The sequence below is a fragment of the Chrysochloris asiatica genome, unplaced genomic scaffold (assembly GCF_000296735.1).
Source record: "Chrysochloris asiatica unplaced genomic scaffold, ChrAsi1.0 scaffold00020, whole genome shotgun sequence".
In the NCBI taxonomy this organism is placed as follows: Eukaryota; Metazoa; Chordata; class Mammalia; order Afrosoricida; family Chrysochloridae; genus Chrysochloris; species Chrysochloris asiatica.
The window spans coordinates 6,872,984-6,885,711 of record NW_006408538.1 but is presented as its reverse complement, the minus strand read 5'-3'; the positions used below and the strand labels follow the sequence as shown (position 1 = coordinate 6,885,711).

General features: G+C 38.0%; 1 pseudogene; it reads right to left on the bottom strand.

Moving 5' to 3' along the window:
- LOC102830293 overlaps positions 1-6,763 on the bottom strand; it is a 14,003-nt pseudogene extending 7,240 nt beyond the window's left edge.
- Positions 6,764-12,728: the final 5,965 nt, after the last annotated feature.

The window sequence follows — 12,728 nt, the reverse complement described above, 5'->3', positions numbered from 1 at the left end:
GGAACAGCTCGTAGTTTCGAACTGCCAACCTTGAGGTTAGCAGCCCGATTCCTAACCACTATGCTACCAGAGCTCCTTTCAGATAGATATAGCACTATGGATATTCTGGTATATATTTTTTAAGGTATTTGGTTCCTACTATAGGTTCATTTTGAATAAAATAAATTCTGCATTTTAACTTTCTAAATTAAAAAAATTTGACTAATGTCTTTTGTTGTTGTTAAGTGTTATTGAGTCAATTCTGACCCATAGCGACCCTGCATAGGATTTCTGAGGAGCAGCTGGTGAGCTTGAACCACCAAATTTGCAGTTCAAACTGACTTTGTAGTTCAGTGCATTAACCCACAAGACCACACCAAGACTCTTACTAATGTCTATACTGGCTAATTAATTGGATTGTCCATGATAACTTTTTTGGAATTTGCTCTCTGACTATAGACTCTAGGGAAGAAAACCAGATGGCCTTTCTCTAATGGTGTATTTGACCAGAAAGTGGCAAAATGGCAAGAAGGGAAACCAGGGAAGAATTAGAGTAGGCATTTTAAAAAGAGAGAAAAAAATGTCTCATCTCTGGTTTGATCTACATAAATAAATAAAATCTTATTTCTTTAAATAAATAAAATCTTAGATTATTGGAATAAACACATCCAAAATACATACCCCTTGATAAACAACCCCCCAAATTAAATTATATTAGGTTGGCAAATCTACTGGAAACTGAATTAAATAACATTATCTACATTATATTATAGGCATTTTGCCTCAATATATTCTTTCTAGGAAATCATGAGGAAATATTTTCTAAGCTTAATTACATCATCTATAATAAACATGGTAATATTGCCTCTAATTTTAGAACTCTAAAGTTGACATTGGGATTTTTATGGTGCCATGGTTCCATGTAAACTGTAATCATTCCTTCCTAAACAACATGCAAATGCTTTAATGGGTCTTTGATACACATAAATATGTTTGCTAACTAAACTTAGCAAGTCCCAGGTTTTTGTTTTGTTTTTTTACCTTTCAATTCTCTGATTTCTTTTATTGTTGTTCTATTGTTTTTATAGCAAGTAAAACCCCCCAGTGGGGGCCATTGGGATCTTGATGTCATAAATCAAAACAAGAAGGGCCGCTCTGTTGGTAAAGAGGCTTGTGATAGAAATTGCTGTGTTTAAATGAACCTCCTGAGCTGCTTTTTGTTGTTGTTGTTAGATTTGTCAAATTTGCCTTCATTAGGCTTTAGTTACATAAAAGCAAAGTTTTATCACATATGCCTTTGAATTTTCTACGCTCTTTGCCCATAATATTGTTGTTGTTGTTGTTAAGTGCCGCTGGGTCATTTCCAACCTATAGAGACCCTGTATAGGGTTTCTGAGAGCAGGAGCCCAATAAATAGATTCTGTGCCTGTTCAAAGGTTGTGTATACTTGTTTATTTGGGAGTTAAGCTTTAAAGAAATTAGAAAGTACACCCCAAATCCTTTTGTGCATTTGACAATCAAACCATACTGACTTGGGGGATATTTGCATGCCTGCTCCCATCCAACTGTGCAAATAATTCTGGGTTGACTGAATTAATTACCAGGTGCCAAGTCATATGGGTATTGAAACCAGCCAACAAAATTATTCCAGATATTTAAATTTATATAACCATTGTTTATAGGGAAATCCTTACCAATAGTTGACTAAAAACTAAATAGATGAATAAAATGGTTGTTACATACAAATAGTATTTTTAAGGAAGGTGGCAGAATTTAGAAACCCCCTTTTGAGAGTCTGCCAAATTTAAGTGAAAGGAAATCAACACACAATTGTAAAATTCATGATAAATCCATGTTAGCACATACAAGAAACAGTTCCTCTTTGTTTTTCAGGGATTTGTTTTTAAGAACTGTTTATGCCACCACTATGCCTCCTACAAGGAGCTCTGGTAGTATAGTGGTTACGAATCGGGCTGTGAAACTTAAGGTCGGCAGTTTGAAACTACCAGCTGTTTTGAAAGACGAGGCCTTCTGCTCCCATAAAGATTTACAGCCTCAGAAACTCTGTACAGGGTCGCTATGAGTTGGAACTGACTCCAGGCCACATAACCACAACCACCACCACCATGTATCCCCATCCTTTCATGCGTCTCCTGCCATATGAAAGACTATCTAAATCCAACTCAGTTTCTTTGGCAAAATATGAAAATTCTGCTTTCAAATATATAATTATGTACCAAATTGAATAAGTATTTAATAAAAACAAAGCATACAAAAATAGAAAAAATTCATAACAAATTAGCTTATGCTATGTAATTCAAATCAAGCACAAATTTGACTTAAGAAAAGAGAATGCAAATGTGTTTCTTAACTTTTTCTCATCTCTTTTAAGAGCACTGTTGGCACAGTGGATTAAAGGTTGGTCTGCTAGCCGCAAGGTCAAAACTACCAGCCATACAATGAGAGAAAGATTATGTCTGTTCCTGTGAAGATTTAGTTAGGAGCACATCTCCTCCGTCTTGCCCACAGGCATCTCTTGGCCTCTGCTTCACAGGCAAGTGCTACAAAGCTCTTTTAGTGCTGCTGATAAATGGCCAAAGGGCACATCACTCTAAAGCCTCAACCCAAAGATACTCAGCTCTAGGTTCCCCAATAAAGCGGCTGGAGGCATTCCACACCACAAACAAACCTCTCCTCAAAGCACTCAGCTTTCTTGGTGCTGTGTGCCAGGAAGCCCTCCGCTCTGTCTCATGCTGTGGTTCTTTGTTCTGCTTGTGCAATTCCTTGGGGTGGCATGCTTCTCACATCTTCTTGATTTTAGCACTCAGGTTTCTTGGAGCCCAAAGGGTGCCCTCCTGGCTCTTCTTTCTTCATGGTAGTGAGATATCCCATTTCTACTTCTGAGATATTGTTGTTGTTAAGTGTCATTGAGTCAGTTCCAACTAACAGCAATCCAAGATAAGGTTTCCAAGGAGTAGCTGATGGGTTTGAACTACTGACCTTATTGTTAGCAGTTCAGCGCTTATCCTACTGTATCACACCAGAACTCCTGAATCATGAATGTGACGTTATTTCTCTTCAATTTCTCACTTCCAACACAGTGAACCATATAACTGTAATTCAAAATGATTTTTTGGTTGTTGTTTTTTCAGAAGTAGATCATCAGGTCCTTCTCCCTAGTCTCTCTTATTTTGGAAGTTCTTCCAAAACCTGTTCACCATGGGTGACACTTCTGGTTATTTGAAATACTAATGGTATAGTTTTCAGCATCACAGCAACATGCAAGACAAACTGACAGACTGTATGACAAATTGACAAGACGAATATTGGAGAATATTATAAGCCTCCCCAAGACACATTTGCCCTTTCCAGTTAGCTCCAATTATGTGATTCATGTGATGCCTGGAACAATCTACTCTTACTGAAGAGTGAACACATGGCCAATTGCAAGTCAAAAAGTCCAATCCATCATACCAACTAGAGTAGCTGGTTGTGCCTGTGAGCTAGGTTGAGACAACCTGAATGAATCTAGGAAATGTACTTGGAACCAAAAGAGAAAGAAGAAAGGCCATTTCTCAGATGATAAGATGTGCTTTGGGAAAACCTGGAGCCACGGAGTCTGCAATATTACCTTACTGACCTTACTATGGTTGTTGTTGTGTGCCAGAGTCAGTTCCAACTCTTAGTAACCCTAAGAGCAGCTTGTAGGTTTGAACTGCTGACCCTGTGGTTAGTAGTTCAATGCTTATCCTACCTAGAGGGGAACAAACCTAAGAATGAAGCTGACATATAAAGAGAAATGGATAAAAGACGCACTAATAGCTAGAGCCACAATTCAGAAACAAAGTTTGGACTAAAACACATATAAAAGTTGTACTACTTCTGAATTGCTAATTAAATGAAACTCTGTTAAGGGGTGGGGGGTGGACATGGCACTTTGAATTGTGTTTTACTTCAAAACACATCATCCTAAATAAATAGCCAATTTCATTGAGTTTATAGTTTGTTTAAGGAGCTCTGGTAGCATAGTGGTTACAAATCGGGCTGCTAGCCTCAAGGTCGGCAGTTTAAAACGGCCAGCTGTTCCGCAGGAGAAAGATGAGGCTTTCTGCTCCCGTAAAGATTTACAGCCTCAGAAACCCTGTTCAGGGTCACTATGGGTCAGAACTAACTCCACGGCACATAACCACCACCACCATACTTTGTTTGGAGAAATGCTTACTTTGTTACAGAAAAAACTGACACAGGTGTGGTGCTATAGGATAAGCACTGGGCCTCAAGGCTGTTTTGAACCACAAGGTCAGCAGTTCAAACTCACCAGCTGGTCCTCGGAAACCCTATACAGAGTTGCTATGAGTTGAAACTGACTCGATGACACTTAACAACAATCTAAGTACTAGTTGTCTTGTATCTCAAAACTTAGCTACATCTTTAGCTCGTTACGTGTTTTACTTCACAAAGCTGATACAAACTTCTCAGCTCCAAGACCTTCCTTCATCTATGTTTCTTTTATACCCATTTCAATCTCTTCCTTAAGTCCCTACGTTGTATACATAGTTTGTAATCAACAAGTAACATAAAGGCTAGCAGTTTGAATCCACGCAGCAGCATTGCAGACGAAAGACCTGGAGATCTGAATGCATAAAGATTATTGCTGCTGTGAAGTGCCGTTGAGTCGTCGCTTCTGACGCATAGCGACCCTGTATAGTGTTTCTGAGGAACAGCTGGTGAGGTGGAACTGCGGACGTTGCAGTTCAAACTGACCTTGAAGCCCAGTGCATGAACCCACAGCATCACACCACGCGACTCCTCCATTAATATTACAGCAAAGAAAATCATGTGGAGTACAGTTATACTAACATCTGAGGTTACAATTTGTTGGAATCAACTTGATGGTAATGGATTTTGGGGGGTGTTTTGTGTTTTACATTTTCTACTTTTAAATTTCCTATTCTTTGAAATTCTAAATCTATTTTGATCATCTGTGTATTTCTCCTTTCTTTGTATACATAGTTTAGTGCCTTTGAGCACTATTTGTTTCAAATGGTGACAAATATAATATGCTCATAAATTGGGAGATATTTTGTATGCTACAAAAACAACCCACTCCTATTTTATAGTCTTGTTAATGGGACAAAAGGGAAGGGCAAAAGAATGGGCAGTTGTTTGTATATATGCATAGTCACCCCTTCTGAGAATATTAACACAAATGGAGGAAAGCACTGAGTGTCCCTTTTCAGATTATGTGTACAAGCATATATATTTCCTCTTTAAAGACCGGTTCAGAACATAAGAAAGATCTTTGGCATTTAGTTTAAATTTTTCATCTTATTATCATCATATCCCTGATTCTGCTGCCTTATGCACTCTTAATTAATATTGGTATGCCAGTGAAATTTCCCACTTCAGTCATTTGGCTTTCCTTTTTACATTCTTATTAAGAAATTAATATAAACACTTTTCTTACACATTAGATATATTTCAGACTTAAATAGAAAACTTGCAGGAATGTCATCAGAAGATCTTTTCTAAATTATCTGCAAAGTGTTTTAGTAGGCCCTATGCTTCACAAGCTCTGATAGCATGGTGATTTCAAGTGAGACTGCTAATCTCACAGTCAGCAGTTAGAAATTACCAGAGGTTCCATGGGAGAAGGAAGATGCTTTCTGCTCCCATAAAGATTTACAGCCTCAGAAACCCTGTATAGGGTGGCTATGAGTTGGAACTGACTTCATGGCACATAACCACCAACAACACCATCACCAACACCATACTATAATATGGAGTTCTGGTATGGCGCTGCAGGATGATGCACTGGACCATAAGTTTGGTGGTTCTAATTCACCAGCCTCTCCTTAAAAACCCTGTAGAACCAACTCAACAGCATTTAGCAACAACTGCAACAATAATGTAATATGGAGTCCTGGTATGGCACCATGAGGTGGAGCACTAGACTGAAAAGTCAGTTTGAACCACAAGGTCAGCGGCTTAAACTCACCAGCCAATCCTTACACACCTTACACAAGATCCTATGAGTCAGAACTGACTCGGCGGCATTTAAGAACAACATGGGAGTGTGGTGACTCCATTTGGATAGATGCTGGACTATGTTAACTAGGAGGTCGTCAGTTTGAGCTCCCCAGTCACTCCATGGACAAAGATGAGGCTTTCTGAAGCTCAAAAAATTTACCAACTCAGAAACCCAATATAGAGTTGCTAGGAGTTGAAATAGACTCCTGGTGTTGCACTGTAGGATAAGTACTGGACCAAAAGGTCAGTTTGAATGACAAAAGGCTCAATGGCACATAACAATAGAAGATATTATAATATGAATTTACAATAAGCAAGCACTTGTATAATTTTAGTAATCTGCTTAAGCTACAGTACAGTTTTCAAACTAATGTACTTTTGTTCAATAATACAAAGATGGTTTTTGTCCTACATATACATTTTTTGATAAATGTATTTTAATTACCGGTGTTAAGTGCAAACCAAAGTGTTTAAATTCATAATGCAGGTTTCATCGATCTCGGGGTGTTTTGGTAGTGTGTATGTGGTAGTGTTAAATCATCAGCACACTATTTGCTATTTTTCCTTTTTTGCCATTTCTTGTTGGTGAATTGTATCCTGTATTGCTTGCCCCATTTTGTCCACTTTTTTCCAAATTCAGAGATTTTAAGGGTAAAAGTTTGGGTTTACATTGACCATTGTGGTTGCATCTTCTACAGAATAGTTGCCCTTGTTTTGGAAGAACTTTCTGGAACATTGACTTCAGTTCTGCCATATTTTAAATGTTAGATGCAGTAATTTTTTCCTAACAATCAGTGAAGTCTTTGGCCTTTCTCATCATAGTTTCCAACGTTTCTTGTTTTCTCTTTTTTTGGCATTTAAGAGAGTTTCACCACCAGGTGCATTTCATCATCGTAAGATTCTTCTCGGCTCACAATCACCCAGGGACTGTTTGGCTCGGGCATGCTCTACAGATCGAAGCCAGGAGATACTCACTTCACTGTGCAACTCAGGAGTGGGAAACGCAGACCATTCTCACCCTTCCTCCATGACCCCATTCGGAAATGTCAAAGGCTAAACGGGGCTTTCCAGAAACCTTAAGCTATTGCACACCTAGATAAGTGGTTAGATAATTCAGCCAAAATAATCACCAAGAAACCTGCGCTCTCTTGATCCTCCTTCTCAAGCAGGTCCAGTTCAAATTACCCAATCTGTGTAAAATGGGTTGTCAGATCACCTATGGTCCTTTAGGCCTGCTAATAGATATGCATCCCTTCCCACAAGGTTCTTCAGTCCTATTTTTAAGCTTATTTTCTACCTCTGAAAATTTCAGTACAAGAACCCTGGTGGTAGAGTTTTCTACTTGAAAAGAAGCATCCCTGGTTGGAAGTACCTTGCTTTCTATGTTGCTATAGCAATGTAGCTGTCCATCATTGCAGGGAGCCACTCACCAACTAAGAAAAAAGGCATTATAGCAAACAAACGCAATTAACAAATCTTAGCAAAGACTATCTGAAAAAAATGTTCTAAAACAGAATTTGCCAAGCTGTGTTCTCTGAAACACCCTTGATCATAAGATTTCCTTCCCTCTTATAGAGTCCTGATATAGCAGTGTAAGATAAGCACTGAACTGCATGGCCTGTATGAACCACAGGGTTGGTGGTTTAAACTCACAAGCTGCTCATTGGAAACCCTATGCAAGGTTGCTATGAGTTAGACTCAAGGGCACTTAACAACAGCAACAAATACATTCAAAGTATACACATGCTTATTAAAGAGTCAAAGAAGTTATATGGTAGACAATCTGTAGAGCTCAATTAAATCAGAAATTTCCAAATGTAATAATTACCCATACATACAAGGTTTTCAGAATGTTCTATAGAAGTAAGGTTGGCGAGACTTTAGCTTGCTCACTTTGTACACATCATTAGGAAAGATCAAAGAACATCATGTTTGATAAAGTCAACAAAAATGAAGAACAGACTCAATGAGATGAAACGGACACAACAGCCACAATAGTGGATTTAATTATAACAAAAATGATTACGATGACATAAGACTGGGTAATGTTTTGTTCTGTCATGCATAAGACCTATGAATCAGAGCCAGCTCTACAGCAACTAACCACAATATTTATCCATAAAACTTAGTGCAATGCAGTCAATTACTTGCTATGGTACTTCTAGCCTTAGTCCTTGTGACTACCACCAAATGATTAGGTGAGAGCATGAACATAAGGTGTCAAGGAATGTAAAGAAGGTATTGGTCAGTTTTGCCATCCCACTGTGTTTTAAATGAACCAACTTACATCAGAAAAAAGGGATCTCACTGCCATGAAGAAAGAAAAGCCTGCAACAGAGAGCATCTCTGAGATACTAGAAGACAGCAGAGGATTAGCTGAGGAGCAGCAGCAGCCAGAACATGAGACAGAGTGGCAGCCTTCCCAGTCTAGGAAATGAGTAAAGCTGAGTGCCTTTTGTCAGGAAACTCGTTTGCAGAGTGGTGTGCCTTTTGTGCATTTCTCGGCAGCACTAAAAGAGCTTTGTCACATTTTCTTGAGTAGGGCAGAGGCCAAAGGACTGTGTGGCTCAGAAACCATAGACTAGAGAGAGGTGTGTTTGGTTGGAATGGCTGAGGAAAGGTGTTCTGACTGAAAGTACTGGATCCTGAGAACTTCTGGTTCTAAATTGTACTCTGCTAACTTTCCTAATAAACCCCATAATTGTGAGTATTGTTTGTGAGTTCTGTGTGGCCACTCCAATGATTTATTAAAACCAGCATAGAAACAGAGAGTACCCTAAAAGGGGCAGTTGGTAACTGAATTAGTAAAGAAGGTTAGAGGATGAAGGCATGTCTGACCTCTGCCTCGCAGGAATCTGCCTCTGGCTGATGTAGTGTGATTCTCCTTCTTCCCATGTAAAGTCAGAGAAGGTCAGACATAATCCCCACAGCACCCTTAGACTTAGTATTTACAAACTCAAACTGCTACATAAATACAACACCTAGAGTTTCTTGGAACACAATCTTTTGTTAAAGGTTCTATCTAGATTTATGGTCACCCCCGCATTTTTATATGTATGTAAATAAACTTATTTATCAAAATAAAATGCCAAAGGTGTCACAAATACTCCACTGCATCGATAAGTTTTAAATGACATAACTTTTATTGTATTTACAATTAGAAAAGGATTCACCAGTACATGAAATAATTGTCAAATATTAAATTCCACAAAGTTAAATGACAGACATATTCCTCAAGGTAAAAGGGACTAAAACGTAAATCACATTTAAAAATGTACCCAGTCATCTTGTTATGAAAATACACCTGGATGTCATTGTCTATAGTAAATATCAGTAATTTAACAGCTCACCGTGGTTTTATGCAAATCCATAAGTAAGTCAATGTACTAAGTACTACCCTAACTCTATACAAGTCCAGCTATCTAGAAGATCTATACTCTTTTGGAATAAGAATTCCAAATTACTCTGATGAAAATCAATGAAATCAAGAGGGATACAGGTATGGACTAGTAGGACAAGAATGACTTACAGAGAGAAAACCAAGAGGCAGATTTCCAGTTTGATCTCCAACATTATAAAGAGCTTAGAGTCATCATCTCATTCTCATAACAAGAAGAAATGCTAAACTAATTGAGAATCATTGACTACACTGAAATCCATCAAGGAACTGAGGGTACAATCTAAATCACGACACTGGAATGTGAACAAATCAAATAATAAGAGAGTTAGCTTAGCTGAACAGAGAGGCACTAGAAGAACTAATTGATAGGAACATTGCAATAGTTAATTTTGACCAATTTCTGGAGGCAATAACTTCTGTTAAAAACTCTGTGAACTCCCTTTTAGGGAAAAGCTATACTTTTCAAGGGTTTTACACTAAACAATCCCACCAAGTTCTTATAGGGAGGATAAAAGAAAACTTCTCTCCTCTCTATCTCCTAAACTCCATGAAATATTCTTCACTGAGTCTTTTGGTTATAGTCATCAAAGGGATGATTTTGATGTTTTGTTTTTAAGTTTGTTTGTTTTCTTTAGCAAACTGTACACTGTCCAAAAGTTTAATTGTAGACTGTTTGGTAGTATATTTGATCATTCTTGAAATGATCAAAACCAAACACTCTTTGTTTAGGTTCTGGGCTCTGCATGTGAATGAGAAGAACTGTGAGACAGGAGATTGTTCCCTGTATTTTCACTTACAATGCTTGTGGTCAAGAAGTACCATTGTACTACCAAAATGGCAGACTAGACAGAGATGCTATACAAACCATATACAACACAGATATGGGACACCAGATGAAACAGACACAGAGGACAATCCTGGAGACTGAGCTTCAGAGGAAAGGTTAGAGAAGTGGATTGAATGCCTACAGGGTGGAGAAGCTCAACAGGGGCAACAAAAGAAGGAGACTAACAGCCAAAGAAGTTGTGGCCACTTTGAACTTCCGTGAGCAACTTTGGAGTGACAGAAAGATGGTGACCTGACTGCAAAAATTCATGTGGGGGACAGAAAAGCTCACTTTTCTGCATAGCAGAGGTGATGCTGGCCCTTATCCCCAAATACCCCCAGCAGAGACTCTGCTCTCCAGGAGTTCAGAGACATTCAGTTTGAGCCAGCATGAGGTGGATGCCCACTGCGGTACATCGGTGCCTGGAATTCATATGAGCTCTCTCCAGATCTATAAAACCCACAAAGCATCTCGGCCACAATTAGTCTAGCAGGAACCTTCAAAATCAGTCACTCTGCTCACAGCTGCCCTCTATTCTGACTGAAACTGAAACTAACAAGCAACCTGAACAGCCTCCACAAACTACTTCCCGAGTGGGTACCTTGAACATAAACCACACATAGACCTTTTGATACTCATGTAGGGCTGGGAACTCAACTATTAAATCCTTCCTCCACCCACCTCATGTAGTCCTTGGCTGGTAGGAGCCCCCCAGAGTTTTCTCCTCTCTCCGTCCAACAACTGCACTAGTGTTTTGTTTGTTTACTTTTCCTTTCCATTGTTTCATGGTTTTTGATTATTTACTGTTTATTGTTTCTTTCCCTTTTCTCTTTCTTTCACTTCCTGTGATTTTTATCCTATTTCTGCTTTGGTTTTTCTTCTGTTTCTCATTTCTACCCTCTTCTCCTCCTTTTTTTCCCTTTTGTTTTTTCTGTTTTCTCTTTACTTTCTCCTTTCATATTCCCCCTTTCTTTTTATTCAGTGTGTTTTCTCTTTTATTTTCTCTCTTATTTTACTCTTGTACAGTTCTATTTTCCTGTTCCTCTTTTCTATTTTTAGTTTTTTTTGTTGTTGTTTTTATTTCATGTGGCTGCATGTTTTTCATTTTTCTCCTTTTTTGGATTCTATTTTTGCTGTAGTTTGTTTGTGTGTTCTGTTTTGTTTTTCAGTATGTATTTTTTTGCCCACACTACAGGAAATAGTAATCATAAGTATACAACGTAGCTACAGCTATACCCTCTTCAGCACTATGCACTGTACAAAAGCCAAAACCAGATCATAAACCCTGTGATCAATGATAGACATCTGTCAACACCAAAGCCACCCTACACTGAGGTGCATGAATGGCAAAAAGAAAATGGTGCACATGTTTTCATTTCTCTAAACACACCAGGGTACAATTAGTGAAAGCCTAAGAAAACACATAAAATCATCAGTTAAATTCATTGTGAAATCACAATGTCTCATAGAAAGCAGATGATTTTTGTTCACATGAAGAAACAAGAGTAACTGATTCAAATGATGACCAAGATGCAGAGCCAGAAAAAAAATTCTGAGGAAGAAAAGGTAATTGAACTACATGAGAAGGAATTTAAAAGAATTATATATATAGATACCTTCAATGAATTGACAGAAATATCAAAGAATTCAAGAAGATCACAGAAGAAGCTTTAGAAGACTTTAAGAAAACACTACAAGAACAATAACAAAAAAAAATTCAAATTCTGAAAAGAATACAAAACCTGCAAACAGAAATCCAGAAAATTAGTACTAAGTTTTCAGAAATGAGCAATAAACAGAAATGGTAAAGGAAATTTTAATCAATGGAAGCATGAATTAGTGACCTTGAAGAGAAATCTCTCAATGCTAGTAACCTAGAAGCACAATATGAGTGAAAAAAACAATAGGAGTGAAAAAAAAATTGGACAAATTCCTGATTTACATGGAACACCATGAATGGGAAGAACATTTAGGTGATCAGAATTCCAGAACAGGAAGAAGCAATGCAAAGCAAACAAAAAATTGTTGAACAATTGCTGTAATAAAATTTCCCTAACATCAAGAAACACAAAAAGATAACTATTCAAGCAGTTAACCAAGCCCCAAAGAGGACAGACCACCAAAAAAAAAATCACCAGTACATATCATAAAACCAAAGGCAAAGAAAGAATCCTGAAAGCAGCTTCAGCAAAATTAATAAGTTAGCTACAAAGGAGAACCAATAAGACTAAGCTCTGATTTCTCAGAAGAAGATGTAGACATGAAGGCAGTGGAATGACAATATAAAGAATCCTGAAAGGAAAAAATATGCCAGCCAAAAATCATATACCCACTAACAATGCCTCTCAAATATTTTCAGTTATACAGAAATTAAAGGATTTTGTAATAACCAAACCAACTTTACAAAAAATAACTAAGTGTGGAGAACAAACAAGATGGCAGATCGGGTGGACGTATAGCAGAGAGCTCCGCCAACAACAACACAGAATACCC